The sequence below is a fragment of the Culex quinquefasciatus genome, chromosome 1 (genome assembly GCF_015732765.1).
Source record: "Culex quinquefasciatus strain JHB chromosome 1, VPISU_Cqui_1.0_pri_paternal, whole genome shotgun sequence".
Classification (NCBI taxonomy): Eukaryota; Metazoa; Arthropoda; class Insecta; order Diptera; family Culicidae; genus Culex; species Culex quinquefasciatus.
In genome coordinates this window covers 24,795,996-24,816,210 of record NC_051861.1, presented here as the reverse complement: position 1 = coordinate 24,816,210, position 20,215 = coordinate 24,795,996, and the positions used below count along the sequence as shown (strand labels likewise).

General features: G+C 41.8%; 1 protein-coding gene across 1 annotated transcript in view; it reads left to right on the top strand.

Annotated features, from left to right (window-relative positions):
• LOC6031627 (transcriptional activator cubitus interruptus) overlaps nucleotides 1-20,215 on the top strand; it is a 71,710-nt gene that overhangs the window by 1,479 nt on the left and 50,016 nt on the right.

The following is a 20,215-nucleotide window of genomic DNA, read 5'->3' as shown; positions in this document are numbered from 1 at the left end:
GAGTCTTTTTGGAGGGGATTTTATAGCGTAAATTTGAGGAGAGTGGGTTATTTTTAATCTAGTTTAAGTGATGTTGAGCGATTTGCTGTAGAAATTAAAACGCTTTAAAAGAGGACGATTTGATTTATTAGCGATAAAAAGTTGGTATATTCAATATTAAAATGCGAGAAAACATGCTTCCGTAACTTTGGTTTAAAATTTATAGCACACAAACATTCATTTTCTGCGACCGTTTATCCTGTAAAAACCTGCACAAACTATTAAAACTTGTAGCTATATGAAACTCTAAAAAACTTAGAATAGTGTCTGGCCCCTTGGCCCCTCCACTTCAAATTGTCAATTTGTCAAAAACCACTGAAAATCTGTCCCACCTTTGAACATTTATCCAGAAAATGGATGAATGATTTCAAAATTCACATTTATTTCGAACATGTTTGTGAAATCATTTTTTTTTTACGTAATTGTTGTAACAATTTCAAATTGTGAAGGGAAGCTCAAGGTTTACATAAAAGGTGGGGAATCATAAATCATTGTAAATCTTCAGTATCATAATTCATGCACTTTAATCATGTCCTACTACTTCAGATTGCCTTTCCTTTTACAACCAAGATTGTTTTCTCAATAAAAGATGGGATTTTTAAGGGTTTTGATCTCTAAATAAGTACAATGATTAACATTTAAAGTAAGCTATACATGTCCCATATGCAAAAACAGCAAGCTGAGAAAAACGCATATCTGGATTTTTTTTTTGAAAAGGTCCAATAAACCAAATTTCCAGTTTTTGCTTTTTGGGTGTTTTTGAAACCGCCTTGAGTCAGGGGTATTTGAAATTTGTCCCATACATAAGGCTACGTGTTAACTTTTCGCGAAAAAACTGGATTTCCTCCTGATTTCTTGAACAAAGTACTGCATGTTGTAGCTCTTTCGAAATAGCACACGATTTTGAACCAAACTGCACCAATAACTCAAAAACGATGAATATGCGTATGGGACATTAAGGCGATCAGGGGCAGAAAGTAATCAAAAAAGTTTAGTATCCGATCGTTGTCCTGTCAATGTCTCGAAAATGTCACGATAAAATGTTCAATGCAGTAAAAATTTAGACTGGCGGACGTTGTCACTGAAAACTCCTCATCTGTCATTATGGCATCTGGCATAAAATCATTGCAAAAGCAAGAAAATGCAATTCTACAACTATACCTCCATCGGTTTACGCAAAGTCTTAGCAACTACCAGTCATCAACGACTCTTGCGCAAACCCATTTATTTCAATTTCAAAACATATTCCAAGATTTCATCGTCCCCGTTTCCTACATGGCCGACGGTCCGACCCCGAAAAGAATTGTGTACTAACAGATTCTCGAATTGATCTGTGAACCCACCAGCTCGGCGTCGCTCTTCGTATTCAACGCTTCTGGAGCTGCTAAATTTGACTTGTTTGAGGAATGCGGCCACAAACAGCTCATAACAATAAAGCTAACGAGAGGAAAAGGTTTGCCTCGGCTTCCTAGCTCGAAAACCCCCTTGACGATGAGCAATACGGGAAGGCGCGACGCTAGTCGAGAGTTCGACTGTCAGTTATTGACTGCGGTAACAAACGGCGGCCGTCGATGGCGACGACATCGCGAGTGCAACAATAATAAAATCTAATTAAACATGTGCGAGCGGTTTTACAGGGGCACCAACTCTTTTCTGGATCGCGATCGGATGCGGAGCAACGCGGAACGCTTAATGGTCCCACCTTTTATTGAGGAATCTTGTTGGAAGACAGCTGTCAAACTAGCATATATATATTTCAGCTTAGGTTAATTACTGCACTGATGTTTTGCTAAAACAAGTCAATGACTGAATTGAATGATTTGGATTGTTTCTCAATATTTCCCACCTTTTATTTGTAAACCTCGAAAATTGTAATATGAAATTGTATCTGCAATTACGCTTTTTATTTGATTTTACATTCATGATTTCACAAATGTGTACAGTGATAAGGAAGTTTTAAGATGAATATATAAAGGTGGGATTTTATTATCTTGTTTCCAAAATCAATTTCGAGTTCAGCGACCTCAAATCAAACAAGTCATATTAGAGCTCAACGAAAGCTTCTGATAATCAAGTCCAACCTGTGCGAATTACGTATTAATTTATTTGTGACTTTTATCAACGCGAATCTCCAATCATAATCCAAGGTTCATAAAAAAAGATGGGAACGACTTGAAAGCAGTCGTAAAATATTGACCAGCCCTGATGAAAAATTCACCACAATTTTCGCCTCTTTCGCCGGTTAAGAGTCCGGAAAAGGAGAGCAAATGCTCTCGCGACTTGCACTGTATTTATAAATAAATAGACAGTTTTTATGATCTCAATGACTTTGCCTCTTCCCTCGTGCATCGGATCGCCGGTGCCCCGAATCCTTTCCCGAGCGCAATCCGATAGTAAATTTTCCAAAAGATATAAAAATTGAGCTCGTTGCACACGTTTAGTGGTGCGCACCTTTCACAATACACGTTGAGCCTGGACTGAACGCGTTCGGGAACGCTGGGAAGAGAGGATACCTTTTTTCGGCGTCGTGTATTTTTCATTTTTATTATTTTCGCAAGGGGGAGCTAATAATCCGCAAATGATGATTAAAGCCAAGAAACGACTGTCATAAAACGTAAAAACGCTGCTCGGCAGTCGTCGGTACATCAGGTTGCAACTGCTGCACTCTGGCCGGGCGGGTCGTAAAAACGCACTCGGTTTTTGTGTTAAAATGCGTTTAATGATATTCAATTATGAATTTATTAGTTTCACCCGACATGGCACGGCAAAATTGAGGGGCAGCCAGCAAAAAACAACAACCAACGGGGCTGCAAAAGCGGGTTTTGATGGGTTTACGCGCGAGCAAGAAGCCTCATAATTGAGCCAGAATGTGGTTTCTGATTGCGGAAATTAACCCGGTGGGAAAAGGGAAATGAACGAAGCGGTAATGATACAATTAGGAACAATTAGGTGCAACTCTGGCGCGGGAATCTGCTTGTGAAAATGTGCGCAATTACAAGGTACGAAAGTTTGCTATAAATTTAATGATTCATGTAATCAATATTTGATTGATTTGTTTGCTTCCCGGCTTTTGTAGATCAATTTTGGGCAAATTCAGTTTTTTTCTTGTTTCCACCTTTTATTAAAGAATCTTAACCAAAAAACTGTCAAAGACTGGGTTCAACGAAGTTGATTTCAATGCCAATCCCACCGCTGGTTTGATAAACTCGACAATGCAGCGGTGAAAATTCTGTCAATATTACCGAAGAAGCCATACTGGCTGCTAGAATTGCCCTGAGGTCACGTTTAACTACCGTTCCCACCATAAATCGGCTCGTTAATTGCCCCCCAAACTATTCCATCATAATCCTCTAACCTAAAACTGTCTCCGTACCCGAAGAGAGAGAGAGAGAGATCTCGATCGGATAATCTCAAACTGTCACCTCGGCTTTTGAGTCCCCCTCGCGCGCGTGATTGACCTCGCCACGAGTTTTCCCATCGGGAACCTTGCAGCTTGGGAAAAGGTTTATGAGCTATGATCCCTATAAATCCACCTCCCTGGTTCCCCAGCTCCAGACCCAGACTGCTATGATGTGTGAATTTTCCCTTCCCAGCTATAAATTACTCCACTCGCGCGCGGATGCAGCCAGGAGTAAACCCCGGGCAAGGCCTACTACTACTTATCCGTCGAAACCGTGAAACAAAACCCAATGTGACAGCACTGCGCAGTGACGGCGAAGAGCGGGGGGAGCTATCGGTATGACATTAGCATAAAACAACGACGTCTTTGCCTCGTCGTCGTCGTCGTCAACGACTCCTGAGATTCTGGAGACGGGTTCGCCAAGGCACGAGAGTTCATGTGCTGTTTTTCTTGGAATTATGAAATTAAACCTTTCCCGGTTCTCTGCGGCAAAACTTGAGCTCGCGCTTGTACGACGCGCTAGCTTCTGGCACGGACTCTCTGCCCATGGCAGTCTGGATTTCGGGCTCTTCCTGCCCCACAACTGCCATCGCCTCCGGTGTGTTTTATATTATCATAAATCAACATGTTCTTTTAAATCTTAATTAACAGAATAAAAACAGTCGAAACGAAATTTGCTTCCACCAACCAACTTTGCGCTCTTTCTCGGATATGAACGTGAAAGAGGAAACTGTCTGCAACGCCCTTTGGTTGTTTTTGTTTTCACCCCGAGCTGTCACTCCTGCGGACCGCATTTTAATTACCGACTTTGTTTTCTCACCAGACACACAAACTTTCTCTTTTAAAAAATCCTTCAATTTCGCACCCCGCGCCACTGCGCGCTGTCCAGCCTAGTTGATTCGATTGCTTATTCTTGTCTCTCCGAGAGGAAGATGATCCGTGAACGTCAACAACAGGGCGTGAACATCTGTTGGCAAGCAAAACAAGTCGGAAAACCAAACACGGCCGGTGTGTATTTTTCGGTTTAGTTTTGACACACTTCCGGTCAAATCAACCGAAATCGCAGCAAAGTTTGACAGCGCGATGTGTGTTTACATTGGTGGCGAAATGTGTGTCAAGATGCTTGCAAAAAGATGTGAGCGTGATCACACCTCTGAGTCAGGGCAAATGTTCATTACGGCAAATAAAAATAAAAATGCTATTATTATCATTAGATAACTTGGAGAGCATCTTCGTTAATTGACTGTCAATATCAGCAAGAAAAATATGGTTCCAAATCAAGATATCTAGCAAAAAAGGTGGGAATCGTAGCTCACTAACGCCGCTAATTGGCGCTGTGCAACCATTATGGCTCCATCATTTAACGGAGAGCTGTCAGCAAATAGGTTTCGCGCATTTGGAATCTCGTGCACCCCCGCGGTCCGCAGATTTGAGCAGCATTTTTCTGGCCTGCGACCAGCACTTTTCACGGACAATTTAGCACCGCGACGGTGGCGTAGCGGAGCCGCGCGAACCGTTTTGTACCCGGCAGCCGGAGTAATTCATAAATTAATTAATTACTCGCCTTTGTGGTTTACACACTTCTGGGTTGGTTGGCACCCAGAGACCATAAGCGAAGCGGTTTGTCGGTGCGCGCGATGCCACATTGTTTCGAGGTTAGGTTCTGCATGACTTACGGTCGCCGAGCAGTCGGTTCTGTTGCCCGGTCGGGGAGGAAATTCGATACTTTCACCCCGGAGAGGAGCAGAAGCAGCTCCGAAGAGACCGCACTCAACACTTTGCGGGTTCTAAAGGACTCCGAACGGGGCGTGTAGCGTCGCAGACGGTGACGGGTGGGACCGTTTTAAGCCGATTTGCTGCGCAGCCGCAGGATAACGATTTCGGTGGAAATTTCGACCGAGTCCGTTGACCGGAACGAAACTGGCTACGAAGGAGAAGAAACTTTTGGCACCAAAAGGCCTCGCGAGTTGCGTTGGAAGGAGTTTGCCACGGTTATTCGGACTGTTGAATAATTTAAAGAGAAGTATCCCACCTTTTTGTTAACCTTGATAATAGAAAGTCATCGAATGTTAGATACAATTAATGGAAGAAATCTAAATAGATGAACAAATAAGTCCCACCTTTATCGATAAACCGTGACATTTTAATGCTCACAGATTGCTCCCAGCTTGGATATGAATAAGCAACAATTAGCAGAAAACGACTCAAAAGGCAAAATCAGTCAGCAAAGTCTCACACGCAGGTCACGCCAAGACTGATTCCCCCTGTTAGAAGGTTCCCACCTTGATGTCTGTTTGTCGACTATCTAAATTTAACACCATCAGTAGCGGGCCGCCGGGGGCGACCTGAAAATTTCCTGTTAGACAGGCGGAAACAATGCGAGACACGCGCACGCACTCTACAATGTCTGCCTTGACGGCATAGGAAAATTTGAGGAGCGTCAACCCGCCCGTTGACATTTGTTTGTTTACATCCGGAGAACGTCGCGGCAACAGAATGGTGAAAGAGGTGAACGCTTTTACAAGTGTTGGATTTCACAGCTTGCTCGATTGGTATCTAGGCCGCCATTTTGGTTTTCCTACCTAGTATTGAGCAACTTGGCCAATTTGGAAAACCGTTCCCTTTGACAGTTGACGAAGAACGGCCTGTGGAAAACTCGGCTGAAATTCGACGCAACAAGGGAATTTTCCCCTCAAATGGAGCGAAACTAAAGAGGTTCCCTCGAAATTCGTCGGTAGTGTCAAATGTCAAAGACTTTTTTTATGTTCGAAGGGCAGGTACTTCTGGGTGCACTATTAATCGATGTCAACACGTAACATTAATCAGCTTGGGAGCCGCGCAGCAGGTTCCCACCTTTCGCCCGAATATTCTCGGCCGGAGAAAGGACCAACGATTGTAGGTTACGTGCGTGTGTGATTAGTTAATTTCACAGCTATGATCGGCAGCATCTTCGAAGCCCGAGGGGACCAGAAATTCTTCTGTCACGAGAAGGACGACAGCACAACGGAACAGAAGGTCAAAAGGAAAACAAACATCTCCCGGGGTGAGAATTCCCCGTAAAAACTCCTAGCGTGACGTTCAGGGCCAGGAACCCGGGGTATGAATAAGGAACACGAGAAATTGTGTTTGATTTCTTTCTCTCTTCCCTTCTGCGCATAGAACTTTGGGCAATAATAGCAGCAATAATAAAGGGAGAAAATTCAAGAAAACAACAAGAGAACCCCGAGCATCAGCAGGAGACTCTGGGGGAAGGAATTCTCTGACGATCATGTGGCGAACAAGTGCGTGTGTCTGGTGCAAGCTGTCCGGATTAGCCCTGCAAAGGCCAGAGGAAATTTACCAACTTCAAAGTTGATTTTTGTATATTCCCACATTAATAAAGCGATCTTAAAAATACGTTATAAAATTTTTTTAAGCGAATTTCTACCATTTGAATGATCTTGGCGTGATTTTGACGTTTAGAATTCTGATATTGATACTGAATAGGTTAAGACCATTGGTATCCAAACGGTTAAATTTAAACAAGCTAGGAGCGTAATGCTCGGGGTATTAAATTTCATTGTTATTGTTTTGATGAGCTGGTGCATGCTCGATGGTAAAACACAATACCACCGTCTCAATGATCGGAAACGACGTCTTTCATTGAGGAAAATCGAGAAATTATCACGTTTTTTCGCTCTCCATCTCTCTCCGGCGATAATGCACCACCATTTCTACCTGCACACTTGGCGCGCCGTCTCCAATTTCCGACCAGCATCAGTGCGGATGCGTTGTTTTCCTTTCACAAATCACTCGCGCTGACAGTTCACATGTCAATAAATCTCACCCAAAGTTTGGGTTCCCCGCGGAACACTCCGCACCGCGAGTGTTTTGTGTTTTTTGTTGGGTTCTCGCACATGCGTTCATCATGCTAAGGGTCGAATGAGAATATGAAGATCTTTGCCATTAATGAGTGTGACCTGCGATAATAAGGGTGTCGGGCACTGCAATTATGGGATCGGTAAAAAGACAAAAGGACCGACTTTCAGAGCCTGGAATTGGGCGACAGTATAATTGTAGAGGAATTCGTTTCTCATTGATAGTTAACATTCCTACCTTTTATTAATTAATCTTGGAATAAAATTCTATGAATGCATTTGGATAACACACAGTCGAAATGTTTAACAAAATTGTAAATCCCGAGGAAAATCCAAATCCAAAATAATCATCACGATCGTTAGAAAAAGGTGGGATTCCAGTGGAATCCGCATTTTTTTTCTTTTCGACATCAAAAAAAATATGCCTGTTTAATACAATTTATTCATGCTTTAGCCCTGGAAACGCCTTTTGGAAGCGATCAAGACAAAAAGAATGGTTGCGAAAACTATTAACCAAGGTATCTTTAAGGTGAAAGGTACCCCGGGCAAACTTGAACAAATTACTGTAAATTATGACCCCACGTTCAATGCCAGGAGTGGCCTCTCCCTAGGAAAGGTGCAAATTATCCGGCAATTTACGTTCCTCGGCACCTCAAAAAGGCGTTCGGCATCGATATCTGTCAAATAAATTCCATCCTTTGGCGAGGCTGTTTGAGCGTGGAGGTGGGGGGGATGGACCAATAAAGCTGCCCCCAAAAACGGAAACAACTTTATTGTACCCGGCGAAGCCCACCCCAATAAAGGTCGACCGCACTGGAAAAAAAAAACCTGCTACCAATAAAATAATTACCGACACTTGCGCGCGCGGTCGCCATATTTTTTTCGGCTTGTCAAAAAGTGCTTGTAAACACGCGGCGGTGGGCCCCTCGACGCACATAAACACACATAAAACAGGATCGGAAAACAGGCGAAAAAACACTCCGCATGGTTATATTGTCATTAACCTTTCCATCAATCTTCTTTACCGGGCAGGATGGCAGCCGGTTTTTTGCGCCGGGGTCTCTCGAGTGTGCGTAATTTCTCCACCGCATCAGCCCCCCTTAACAACTACACGAACCCTGGTTGATTTAAATTCAAAATTCCAATTAAAATAATTGAGCCATCATTCGCGTCGTAATGATTACAAGAAACGACTGCGAAGACGCAAGCATCTCTCGGATGCGGGATTCGAACCCATTAATCGCAGCAGGACACTCAACGGCGCAGGTCGGTAAAGTAGATCGCGGGGACGCGCGCATACTCGAAAAATGATAATTAAGTCATTAAATTTAGCTTTATGCGTTTTTCTTGGCCTCTTTCTCCCCATGTTTACCCTGCTTTTGCAAATGACGTACTCTGGGGTCCATCGCTGGACACTTTCCAGGGACGACGGTGGTTCCGGGGGTGGTCGCGGGAACGTGTGCCCTTCGGGCACAAGAAAAGAAATCATATCTTGTGAGATCTCGCCAAATGCTTGGCACTTTTTTTTTCTTCTGCTCTCGAAAGGCTTTGCCTTTTTTCCCTCCCGCAGTCGTCGACTGCTCGCGACTTTGGCGGCCATCATTGTTTTGCCGAGCGCGCTCCTTCTCGGACCGCTTTTTTCACCGCCTCCTTCGTCGAGAGCCTGCAGCTTCTTCGTGAGGCTCTCACGCCTTCCATCGCCGGCCGGCCTGCGCCGAAGAGTGGTCCGAAAAAACGCGAAGGCTACTTGGTGAGAGAGTCCGCGCGCGCTCTGCTATATCGATTTTATAATTTAATTGAAATGTTTAATCTTGTAGTCAGATAATTAACGTTTTTATCGTTCAACTGTCAGGGGCGCTTCTTCTTGTGCTCTTATCGTTCTGGTCGTGCAGCGTTGCGCGCCCGCTGGAGATGGTGCGAAAGATTTAACCTGGTCCAAAGAGTAGTTTCGGTTAATTGAGGCTATGTTTCCCGTTTAATACCCTTTTTTTTCGGCGGTCCCCCTGGGGTCGTCTCGACGTTCGCCGCAGGCCTGTTGATTTCCTTTTAAGGGACTTCCCTGAACAAAGTGCCAAAAAAGAAAGTCTGTCCCCCACCCGTCCGTTCCATCTCTTGGAGCGCACACGTTAAAATTAAATTATCTTGTCGTTTAACGGGTGCGTCGCGTTCGTTCGTCGTCGTCGTTTTTTGGCTAATGGAGTAGCTTCGTGTTCTCGGCACCTCATGCTACTAGACAAAACGACGAAACGGATCCAATTTCGGCGGTTTTGGAGGCCCCCAGGGACAGGAAATCGAGTCAGCGGCCGAAAAAAAAGTAATGGAATGACAAATAGATTAAATTAGATTAGATTTATATGTTTGCCTACTCACGTGTGTGTGCGTGCGTCGAATCTCGACCGTTTTGGGGTGTACTTCCCGTTTGGACATCACCGGATCGACGTACGGTCCGCACGAATGTGATTTATTTTGGCGTACTTTTCCGGTCCCGTGATTTGTGGTGGGAAGACGACACCACTGGGGACAGCTTTTGGGGCGATAAATTTGGAGCGTTTACAGCTTGTAAGTTTGGAGAGTGTCTCACGTGATTGCGAGACATCTGGTAAACTTCATCTCATTTCCCAGCGTTTCGACTCTCTTTGAAGACTTCTTCAAGGTAGCTATGAAATGTCAACTTATTCTTTTGTTCCTTCAGTGCTGCCAACTTTGGACTCCTCACACATCCAAATCACAAAATAAAACTCAAAGCACCTTTCCTAACCCAAACATCATTATGCCGGCCGAGGAATGCTTAAGTGGTGCGCGTTCACGCAACTGCTCGAGCGTCCCTCTCTTTTTTGACAACCTCGCACTCGCACTGAGCCTAATTGCATGCACTCGTTGCCAAACGTCAATGGCTTATGCAAATTGAGACCTCAATCGTTTGTTATTGGGTAGCGTGACATTTACTCTCCCTGCAAGACATTTTTGACGTTTGCGCGTGGGAACGGCTTGCTTGCTTGCACCGGCAAGAAAGTCGGAGACTTTCAAGCGAGCGCGTCGCATCGCAGGAAAATGTCATAATTTCAACCTTCCAGGAATAATTAAATTGTTCGTTTTTTCACTCTGGTTCCCTGGCTCTTTTAACTTGACTTAACTTCGGGAACGATGATTGAGTGTGTGCGTTTTCAGAACCTGAGAGTTTTGCGGTGAGTGCGCAAAACGGGAAAATAAGCAAGATGGATTGGTGCAAATCTGGGTGTCATATTTTTTCCTCTCCTTCTCTCTCTTTTTTTCTAGGTTAGGTTTTCGGGGAACATGACTTTCTGACTTGGTCCGGGGTTCTTTGTGCGAAACAGGAGCGCATGTTTTTCTCTTGTCTTATCTCTCCAAGAGGGTTCAGTCAAAAGTTACCGAAAAGTCCAGTCATCATTATTTGGGGAGGGTTTCCTGTTCGTTTTGGTTTCTTTTGTTAAAATTTTGAAGGTAGGAGAACAAAATGAGCTGGAAACGTGTTAATTTTCGGACTATCCTGCGACCGTGTGTTTGCCTTTTTGGCCCTCTTCTCATGATAGAGAATCTTGGGATTCGGATATCTGTGAGAGAGAGGTGCAATAAAAGGTCGTTCCTAGATTTCACCTCACGTCCGAGGGCCATAAATTTTCGGGGGTCCTCTTTAATGGCATACCGCTCACCTTCGGCGAAGTCACACAATTTGGTGACTTTTGGTGCTCTGACAGAAGGGATGCTGGGATAAAAGATTCATTTAGTTGAAATACTTTTCGTATCATTGAGATAAAGGTAGGAGCGATAAATTGCCGAACCTTAGGATAAAAGGCCCCGAAGATTACGTGCAACAAAGTATTGAAAATGAAAGAGAAAAAAGTTCCAATCACCCACCTTTCATTAATAATCGTGAAATGCAAGTGTCCATGTTTTCACGACCGGAAATGCAACAATAGCACTCAAATCATCATTTTTCATCGGCTCAATTTGCAAAATTACCCTCAAAGGATCGCGAAAGACAGTGTTGTCAGCGTGCCACGATCGCTAAACTTGCGGTGGGAACGCAGCTGTATTTGGTGCCAGCGCGTGGAGATTGACTCGCTAACTGGTTCTTCCCACCCTCTTCACGCTCGCTCGCAGTATATCGGCTTAATTATGGCCAACATTCCAATCGAGCGTAACGAAAGGCTCTGCTCAGAGTGTGTTCCTCCTTCTGTCAAGGAGGTCACGGCAAAGGGCTAACGAACCAATTGAGAGAGAGTCTCGCCACGGGCAAACGAAGTTGTCAAGACTTGATTAAATATTTGTCCAATCTCATCATCATCGGACATCAAGACGTCGAAGACACTTGGCGGAGAATAATACACGGAAGGCCAAGAAAGCAGAACACAAAAGGATCAGCACAAGAGTGGGGGACACGTCGAGAGTAAACATTTTTATAGCATCAATCAAAGAAGGCCAGGGAGCGCGCGCGCATGCCCAGGGGACTGACATCGACGTTTTTTTTTTGGGGAAGAATTCACAGCCTACTAAAACGCGTCGTTCCCACCGCGCCATTTTGGATCTAGTCCCACCTCCAGGTGAGGCAATCTGTAAATTAGCTAAATCTGTGTTTGATCGCACCATTTGTCACCTCGACAAGGCACAGAAGTGCGATAGCCCCCCACACAAACCCACTTGAAGAAGCTGTCAAAGTTTGCGCGAATGTAAACAAACACCTCAACCTCAGCGTTCTGTGTGTCAAGAAAACGGGCGAAAAAAATGTATGTTGCCACTCCGGCTGCGCCGGCAGCCAAATCAAACACCATAAAATAAACACATAATTATTGTTTATTCTAGGCATTCTGAAAGGTTTGCCTTTTGGGTGCACTGCAACATGAGTCCCGCCACCACCACCGCCACCTCTGGCAACCCGGTCTCGGTATTTGTTTCACTGTTTTTTTTATGTATATCTCGTTTTCTTTATTTGCAAGCCAAATATTTGAATTTCAGTTGTAAAGTTAAGCGCTCCCTCCGCAGTTTCGCGCGCGTTCTCCGGCTACATGTGTCTTGTTGACGGGAAATTATGCGGTTCTCTCCGGTTTGCCGTGTTGTTGTGTTTGCACACTGACAAATTGCTGCAGCCCCCTTCATTATCGTGGGCTTTGTTGTTCTTTCCTGCGTGGTGCTCACCCAATTTGAGGAAAACATCAACAAACAAAACCTCTGACATTTGTCGAGTGTCAATTATGTAAAACGGCTGCTAACGGAATGTTACCTTGAAAAAAAAAGTTTAGGATGCTTGACCGGATAGTTTGGCAGCACTGAATTTGTTCTGTTACCATCTGTCAAAAATACCCTAACGGGGTCATCAAACTTCGAAAAGTCTGAAAAAGTCGGTTGTGTTGCGATTGTTTACCGCGATTATCGCTACTCAGAGTTGAAAACAAGTTCAAAATACCTTAAAACGCGCATTTAACAATAACAGACCGGTAGAGATGCAATAAACCGGATAGTTTGGCAACGCTGAATTTGTTCAGTTACCAACTGTCAAGATAATCCTAACAGGGTCATCAAACGTCAAAAAGTCTGTTGTTGTTCGATTGTTCAGCGCGATTATCGTTACCACGAGTTGAAAATACCTTTAAAACGCGCATTCAAGAATAACAGACCGGTAGAAAAGTAAAAACCTAATTTCGTGCTCTCTTTCAAAAAGTTGCACCTTGAATTCAGAGAAGAGCAGGATAAGCGTGATTTGACAGAATCGCTCAACGTATAGGGGAAAGAATCTTTTTTTTTGAACTTTGCCAATCCATGGTAAAAAGAAGGAAGTTAATGTCAAACTAAACCCGTATTTTTACGACCACGATAACTATAAAAAGGCGAGAACAACAATTTACACCGAGATTTTCAACTCAACTGACTCAACGTATAAGGGAAAGGATCTTTTTCTGAACTTTGCTCATCCTTATCAAACTAAACCCGTAATATTACAAATACGATAACTATGAAAAGGTAGGAACAACAAGAGATTTTAAACTGACCAACTCCTCCTAGTCAGTGCCTCATCGGCGCTTGTTGGGATCTCAAGGAACCCCGGACGAACGAAGCCGAGTAGGAGAAAAGCTTCAACTCATGCTGAAAATCAATCAATCAAATCAATAGCCCAGATTCCGACCGTCCGATCGAGCGAACGATCGTTCGTTGCTGCTGCTGGAGGATCCTACAAAGTGACGATATACATTTTAGCGTGAGCTTCAACCCCGGGACCTGCCAGTCAGCGACGCGTTGAAGAATAAGGCGAAAATCATTTATATTGTAATTATATTAGGTGAAATTACTATTTTCACATCACTCAGCCCGGCACCGGCCGCGGTCGTGGCCGTTGTTGTTGTTATTGTTTGGTCATTATTGATGGTGGTAGTGGTGTGATTTGATTATCGCAGCATGATGGGCAGGTTTTTTTTCTGCCCTCTCTCGATTCATAACTGAACCGGTGATTAAAGGTGAAAAGATAAAGACATCAACCACCGAATCCGGGGCGGTTGAAAAATTGAGCAGCAGGCTCTGAAAGAGCGCGCGGCGGCTGCCACCCGGAGTGCGATCTGTGCTCTGAATCAAATTGAGATTGAGATTCAGCGAAAACAGTCCGGACAAAAGGTCTTCGTAATGCACTTTAACCAGTGTTGCAAACGGACGGGAGCAGTGAGCAACCAGTCAGTGATGCCAAAGGAGCAACACTTTCGCGAGCATTAGCATTTTCTCATTAGAAATCAACACTGTTACCATAGTTCCAACACTGCGCCTCCGAGTGAATAACAGCCTTGACCAAATCTGTCAACCCTTTTGCTCGCGCTCTGGGTGCTACCCTGGTGAGATTCCTCCGGTGCGCGCAGCGGGCTCACGAGGAAATGAACCGCGTTTTATTATTGGTCAAATCTGGAACAAATTCGATCCCGACGACGTCGCTGTCGCGGCGTTGTACGTACACGTTTATGGGGTTCCAATAAACATGTTAATCGTCCGCTCCAGCTCAGCGCTCAAATGCGCCACATGGGATTTTATACCGCGGACTGTCTGGTGGTGAGGTTTGGTACAAGATCGCGAGACGAGGCACGATCGCAGGGCCGAGGAGGGCGCACATATTTTATTACATTTTATACGCGGATACGTTATGTTGTTGTTGGGTTTTTCTTCTTTTTTTTTTGCTCCGGTACAATATTATTGAAATATCACAACTTTTATGACCACGCGTGCTCTAGCGCACCCCCGCGTGTTGTCCTTTCGTTGTTCTTGTGGAATAAAAGCCGCGAATTCCAGTGCTTTTAAAAATATTCGACTAAAATTCATTTTGAAATCTAGATTACATTTTCAAAAGGTCCTATCTGCGTAGGAAACCCATGACTCATAGGTTGTTTTGAAAATTTACTCTAGAACCACAGAGTTGGCCGAGATCAGATGTATTCATGGAGTTTAGTTGAGTTGTTCGGAATTAGTCGAGTTGATCAAAATCAGCCGAGTTGATCGATATCAGCCCAAAATCAACTGAGTTGATCATAATCAGCCGAGCAGGCAGAAATCAACAGAGTTCATAGACTACACTAATAGCTGGATCGCTCCCCGATTTTCGATCGCGTTTTACCGAACAATATTTTCTGCGTCGTCGCCGACGACTTGCCCGACTCGTTGGAACTTTACCGGTACTGCCTTCGGAACGGTGTAATTAAATAAACATTTCTATTTTGTCTCCTTTACCCTCCCCTTGGGTGCAGCACTCGTATTGCAAATCATCGAACATGCTCTCGCATGTTTCGACCGCCGGGGACACAACCCAATAGCTCACGACTCGCAGGAGGACTCCTTTCCTATGGAGTTTGTCGATATGCTGCTCGCCGCATGTGATCATGACTCAACGATCGCGCTTGGAGAGGAGGGGCGCATAACTCGCATTGACAAGATACATGCGCGTGCGCGCATTCTGGTTGGACATGGGGACCGGTTCCACCGACCGACCGTCTCTGATTGACACCAACGCGCGCGCGCAGCCCTGCTCGAATGACATCGGGGTGAAAAAGGATTTCGATGTCGGGAAATGCTATCATGGGACTGGGGGCGCCTACCGTATTTAAGTCAATGGTAACCGTGACTGGTGACCTCGAGTCATTGTTTTAGAGGCAGCAACACTCTCGCTTATAAATGGTATGGAATCATCTTAAGCAACCATGCGCACCCACGTTTATGTATGGGGATATTTAATACCCAAATATCTAATTTTATGTATTGGCAGAGAATTGGCTAAAATTCAATTCTGTCAATTGGAGCGTGTTCGGGAAGCCCAAATCTATCATATCTTGTCGAAACTGAAGCGTTTACTGATATCAACTTCAAAAATATCGAGCTATTTTTCACAAATATTTGTAGCGCTGAAAAAAAGTTATGTCAAAACTCGGTAAAGTTGTCAGAGAGTTCGTTTGCTCCAACATTCCAGGGGTCCCATCGACCACAACCTCGTTAGCATGAGCTTTCTGATCCCCGGACAGAATCGATCTCCGCTTGACAAAGAGCCAACCGAGAAATCCGACCTGATGCGTTCCTATAAATAAGGATTATCTGCTCATTTCTCCGGTTCAGCCAGTCATTGATACACGCACCTTTCCGATTCTCTTTTGTCAGTTGTCACAGCCATGCGATAGAGGTCTCTCCCATCTCCATAGAGGTCGAATCGTCAAAGCCCATAGACCGTCATCCCAATTTAACGCGCAATCATCTGGGCTCGAAGAACCTGTTTCCTTGGCCAGATTTTCACCCTAAGGTGGTGCATCTCGGCCAGAATTAAGATGAAATTTATTATTCTAGCTCTTCGTTTTTTTCCGACCTCCGCTCAGGTGAGCCGGTGAGGTTCTGCAGCAGCCCAGAAAAACAATCGAGAATAGAAGCGAAGATAAAAACCGAAAAAAGGTAGAACGTCCGCAGGGGAAAGAAAAGAACTAAATTTAAAATTGTAATGTCTTTGTTATCCGTACCCGGAGAAATGGGGAGAGAACGAAAAAAAGAGACGCCTAACCTGCGCGCTGATCCGTTCTTTTCAGGTTGGGACCCTCGTCTGGAACAAAACCCATGTCCGAACGTGTATTTATTTATTTTTCCCTCTCCAATAGTGGAGTACGCGCGCGCGCAAAAAAAAAGCATGTCCAATCGACCTGACGAACACACGTAACATCGCAATAAATTAACAGCTTAATCTAGTTTTATGAGATTTTTCAAAAGAGAGCCCTTTTCAATTTGCCGCCCCGACAAAACGCTTCGGGGAGAAATCGATTAGCAGAAGAGAGTTCGACCTCTTCCGTTCTTGAGTGCGCTTCCCATGTCAGATGTCTGACGTTTGCCAAAGCGAAACGGAAACAAACTGTCAGACCCTTAGCGAGATTCAGTTTAGAGGTTAAGTCAAGTGTGGCGTGCCTTATCCCATCTCGACGATAATTTGTTTGCTCACCTTAGGGGCATCAGCAAAGTTCTTTATATATGAGAAAGTAATTAATTATTTATTAGTTGACGACGACGAGCGATGGGAAAGCAAATGAAGAAAAAAAAAATCTAACGAGCTATTCAATGGGAATGGAAAACAAACGTGGTTGTACTTTGGAATAAATTTACACGCCCCTCGTGACAACACTCTGTACCGATGGTGTCGGGAAGCACGTTGGAACTTAAGTAAAAATCTAATTAACACTTCCTCCGGCGGGCTACCGGACGGAGTGACTATTAGTGGCGAGAACAACCGATCGGTTGTGTTGACAACATTTTTTTTTTCCTGACTGAAGAGTTTTGTTTGCTGTTGGGTTTTTCGGGATTTCCGGTTCAAATAATTTCTACTTCTACGTTACGGGTTAGGAAAAAGATAAGTTCTTCAAATTCTTATTGAATTTTTAAAGATTGTTTTTTTTTTGTAATATTATCACAAACATTTTTGAAAGTCCTAGTTCCCAGGATCTACATTAAACTTGTAAAAACTAAATTTAAAATTTGTATCTTAACTTTCCCATTTTTTTTTTTCAATTTAAACATCAATATCAAAAACCAAAATTAAACTAATTATAAATATAAGTAAAGCTCATGGTTGTTTTCAGGTTTGTTGAAAAAATCTGCCAATTTTTCCTCTCCAATCAAAAAAATGTGGTTGATTTCCTAAAAATATGAATTCTAAAAATGCTTGAAGCAACATTACAGCTGCCAGTAGGATACAATAAAATTTAAAAATCTTTTGTGTTTTACATTAAGTTTTAATTTTTTTTAAATTAAAATATGCATTTTTCAAAGGGATTTTAAACTGTTTCAAACAAATTAATCTTAAAGTAAGATTTTTAAAAACATTTCTGAAAGCCTTAGTTGTCAAGTTATTTATTAAGCCTGTAGCAACTAAACTTCAAATTCAGAGCTCAATTTTCCTAATTTGAACTTAAAAATACAAATTCAACTTATAAAAAAATATATGATGAAACCTCGTTTTTTAAGATTTGAGCAATTCTCTACGAAATCGGTCTTTTTTCTGAAACTGAACTTTTTGTGGTGCCTTCGGTATGCCCAAAGAAGCCATTTTGCATCATAAGTTTGTCCATATAATTTTCCATACAAATTTCGCAGCTGTCCATACAAAATTGATGTATGAAAATTCAAAATCTGTTTCTTTTGAAAGAATTTTTTGATCGATTTGGTGTCTTCGGCAAAGTTGTAGGTATGGATATGGACTACACTGGAAAAAAATGATACACGGTAAAAAAAAATTTGGTGATTTTTTATTTAACTTTTTGTCACCAAAACTTGATTTGCAAAAAAAATACTATTTTTAATTTTTTTTTTATTTTTTGTATGTTTTAGAGAACATCAAATGCTAACTTTTCAGAAATTTCCAAGTTGTGCAAAAAATCTTTGAGCGAGTTATAAATTTTGAATCAATACTGATTTTTTGAAAAAATCGAAAAATTGGTCGCAAAAATTTTTCAACTTAATTTTTTGATGTAAAATCAAATTTGCAATCAATAAGTACTTTAGTGAAATTTTGATAAAGTGCACCGTTTTCAAGTTAAATCCATTTTTAGGTGACTTTTTTTGAAAATAGTCGCAGTTTTTCTTTTTTTTAAATTAGTGCACATGTTTGCCCACCTTTGAAAAAAATATTTTTGAAAAGCTAAGAAAATTCTCTATTTTTGGCATTTTTGAACTTTGTTGATACTACCCTTAGTTGCTGAGATATTGCCATGCAAAGGTTTAAAAACAGGAAAATTGATGTTTTCTAAGTCTCACCCAAACAACCGATTTTCAATGTTAAAATATGAAACATTCGTGAAATTTTCCGATCTTTTCGAAAAATATATTTTCAAATTTTTAAAACCAAGACTAACATTTTAAAAGAGCCAAACATTCAATATTACGCCCTTTTAAAATGTAAGTCTTGGTTTAAGAATTTTGAAAATATTTTTTTCGAAGAGATCGGAAAATTTCACGAATGTTTCATATTTTAACATTGAAAATCGAACCATTAGTTGCTGTGATATCGACATTAGAAAATGGTGTGTTGTTTGGGTGGGACTTAGAAAACATCAATTTTCCTGTTTTTAAACCTTGGCATGGCAATATCTCAGCAACTAAAGGTAGTATCAACAAAGTTCAAAAATGCAAAATGTAGAGAATTTTCTTAGCTTTTCAAAAATGTTTTTTTGATAAATGGGCAAACATGTGCATTAATTTAAAAAAATGAAAAACTGCGACTATTTTCAAAAAAGTCACCTAAAAATGGGTTTAACTTGAAAACGGTGCACTTTATCAAAATTCCACTAAAGTACTTTTTGATTGCAAATTTGATTTCACATCGAAAAATTAAGTTGAAAAATTTTTGCGACCAATTTTTCGATTTTTTGAAAAAAAATCAGTATTGATTCAAAAATTCATAACTCGCTCAAAGATTTTTTGCACAACTTGGAAATTTCTGAAAAGTTGGCATTTGATGTCCTCTAAAACATATTAAAAAAAAAATAAAAATAAAAATAGTGTTTTTTTTGCAAATCAAGTTTTAGTGACAAAAAGTTCAATAAAAAATCACCAAATTTTTTTTTGCCGTGTATCATTTTTTTTCCAGTGTAGTCAATATCCATACCTACAACTTTGCCCAAGACACCAAATCGATCAAAAAATTCCTTCAAAAGATACAGATTTTTGAATTTTCATACATCATTTTTGTATGGCCAGCTGTCAAATTTGTATGGAAAATTATATGGACAAACTAATGATGCAAAATGGCTTCTTTGGGCATACCGAAGGCACCACAAAAGTTTCAGTCGGATTAAAAAATACAAACAAAAATCGAATGACCAAAATCTGAGAGAACTGCTCATTTTTAAAAAAACCAGCCATTTTTTTTGGTTTTGATCTTGATATTTTCACATTTAGTTATATGTCTGTTCTATGTAGACAAAAGACAATTTTGCACAATCAAATGAAAATAAAATTTGATTTAAAATAGAATGATGAAATAGTAATAGTTGTATAAAGCGGAGAACCGTAAATTAAGTGCTTTTGGAAACTGTGACTGTTGACAATTTTTTCTTACCTTCGGTTGCACAGACAATTTGGAATGTGAAAAAATTGTTGTCGATTTAAAACCACAATTTTACTTTTGACCAAATCTCTGCAAAACTGAACATTTCTCGAATGCATTATTTTTGGTATGTTTTTAGTTAAAAAAATATATATTTTGACGAAGCTTAAAATAAAGTCACAAATGAAAATTTTATTTAGAAATGTTTAAAAATGTTCGTTGTAACATTTTCGTTTTTTGAGGATAGTTGCTAATTGGCTTAAAATGACATTGCTCTTAGGGCCTTTCCTCTCATTTAAACGCGTGTCAAATGTTGCTCCAGATTTTCGATCATTCCCGAATGACGAAACAGCCTACTTTTCATGG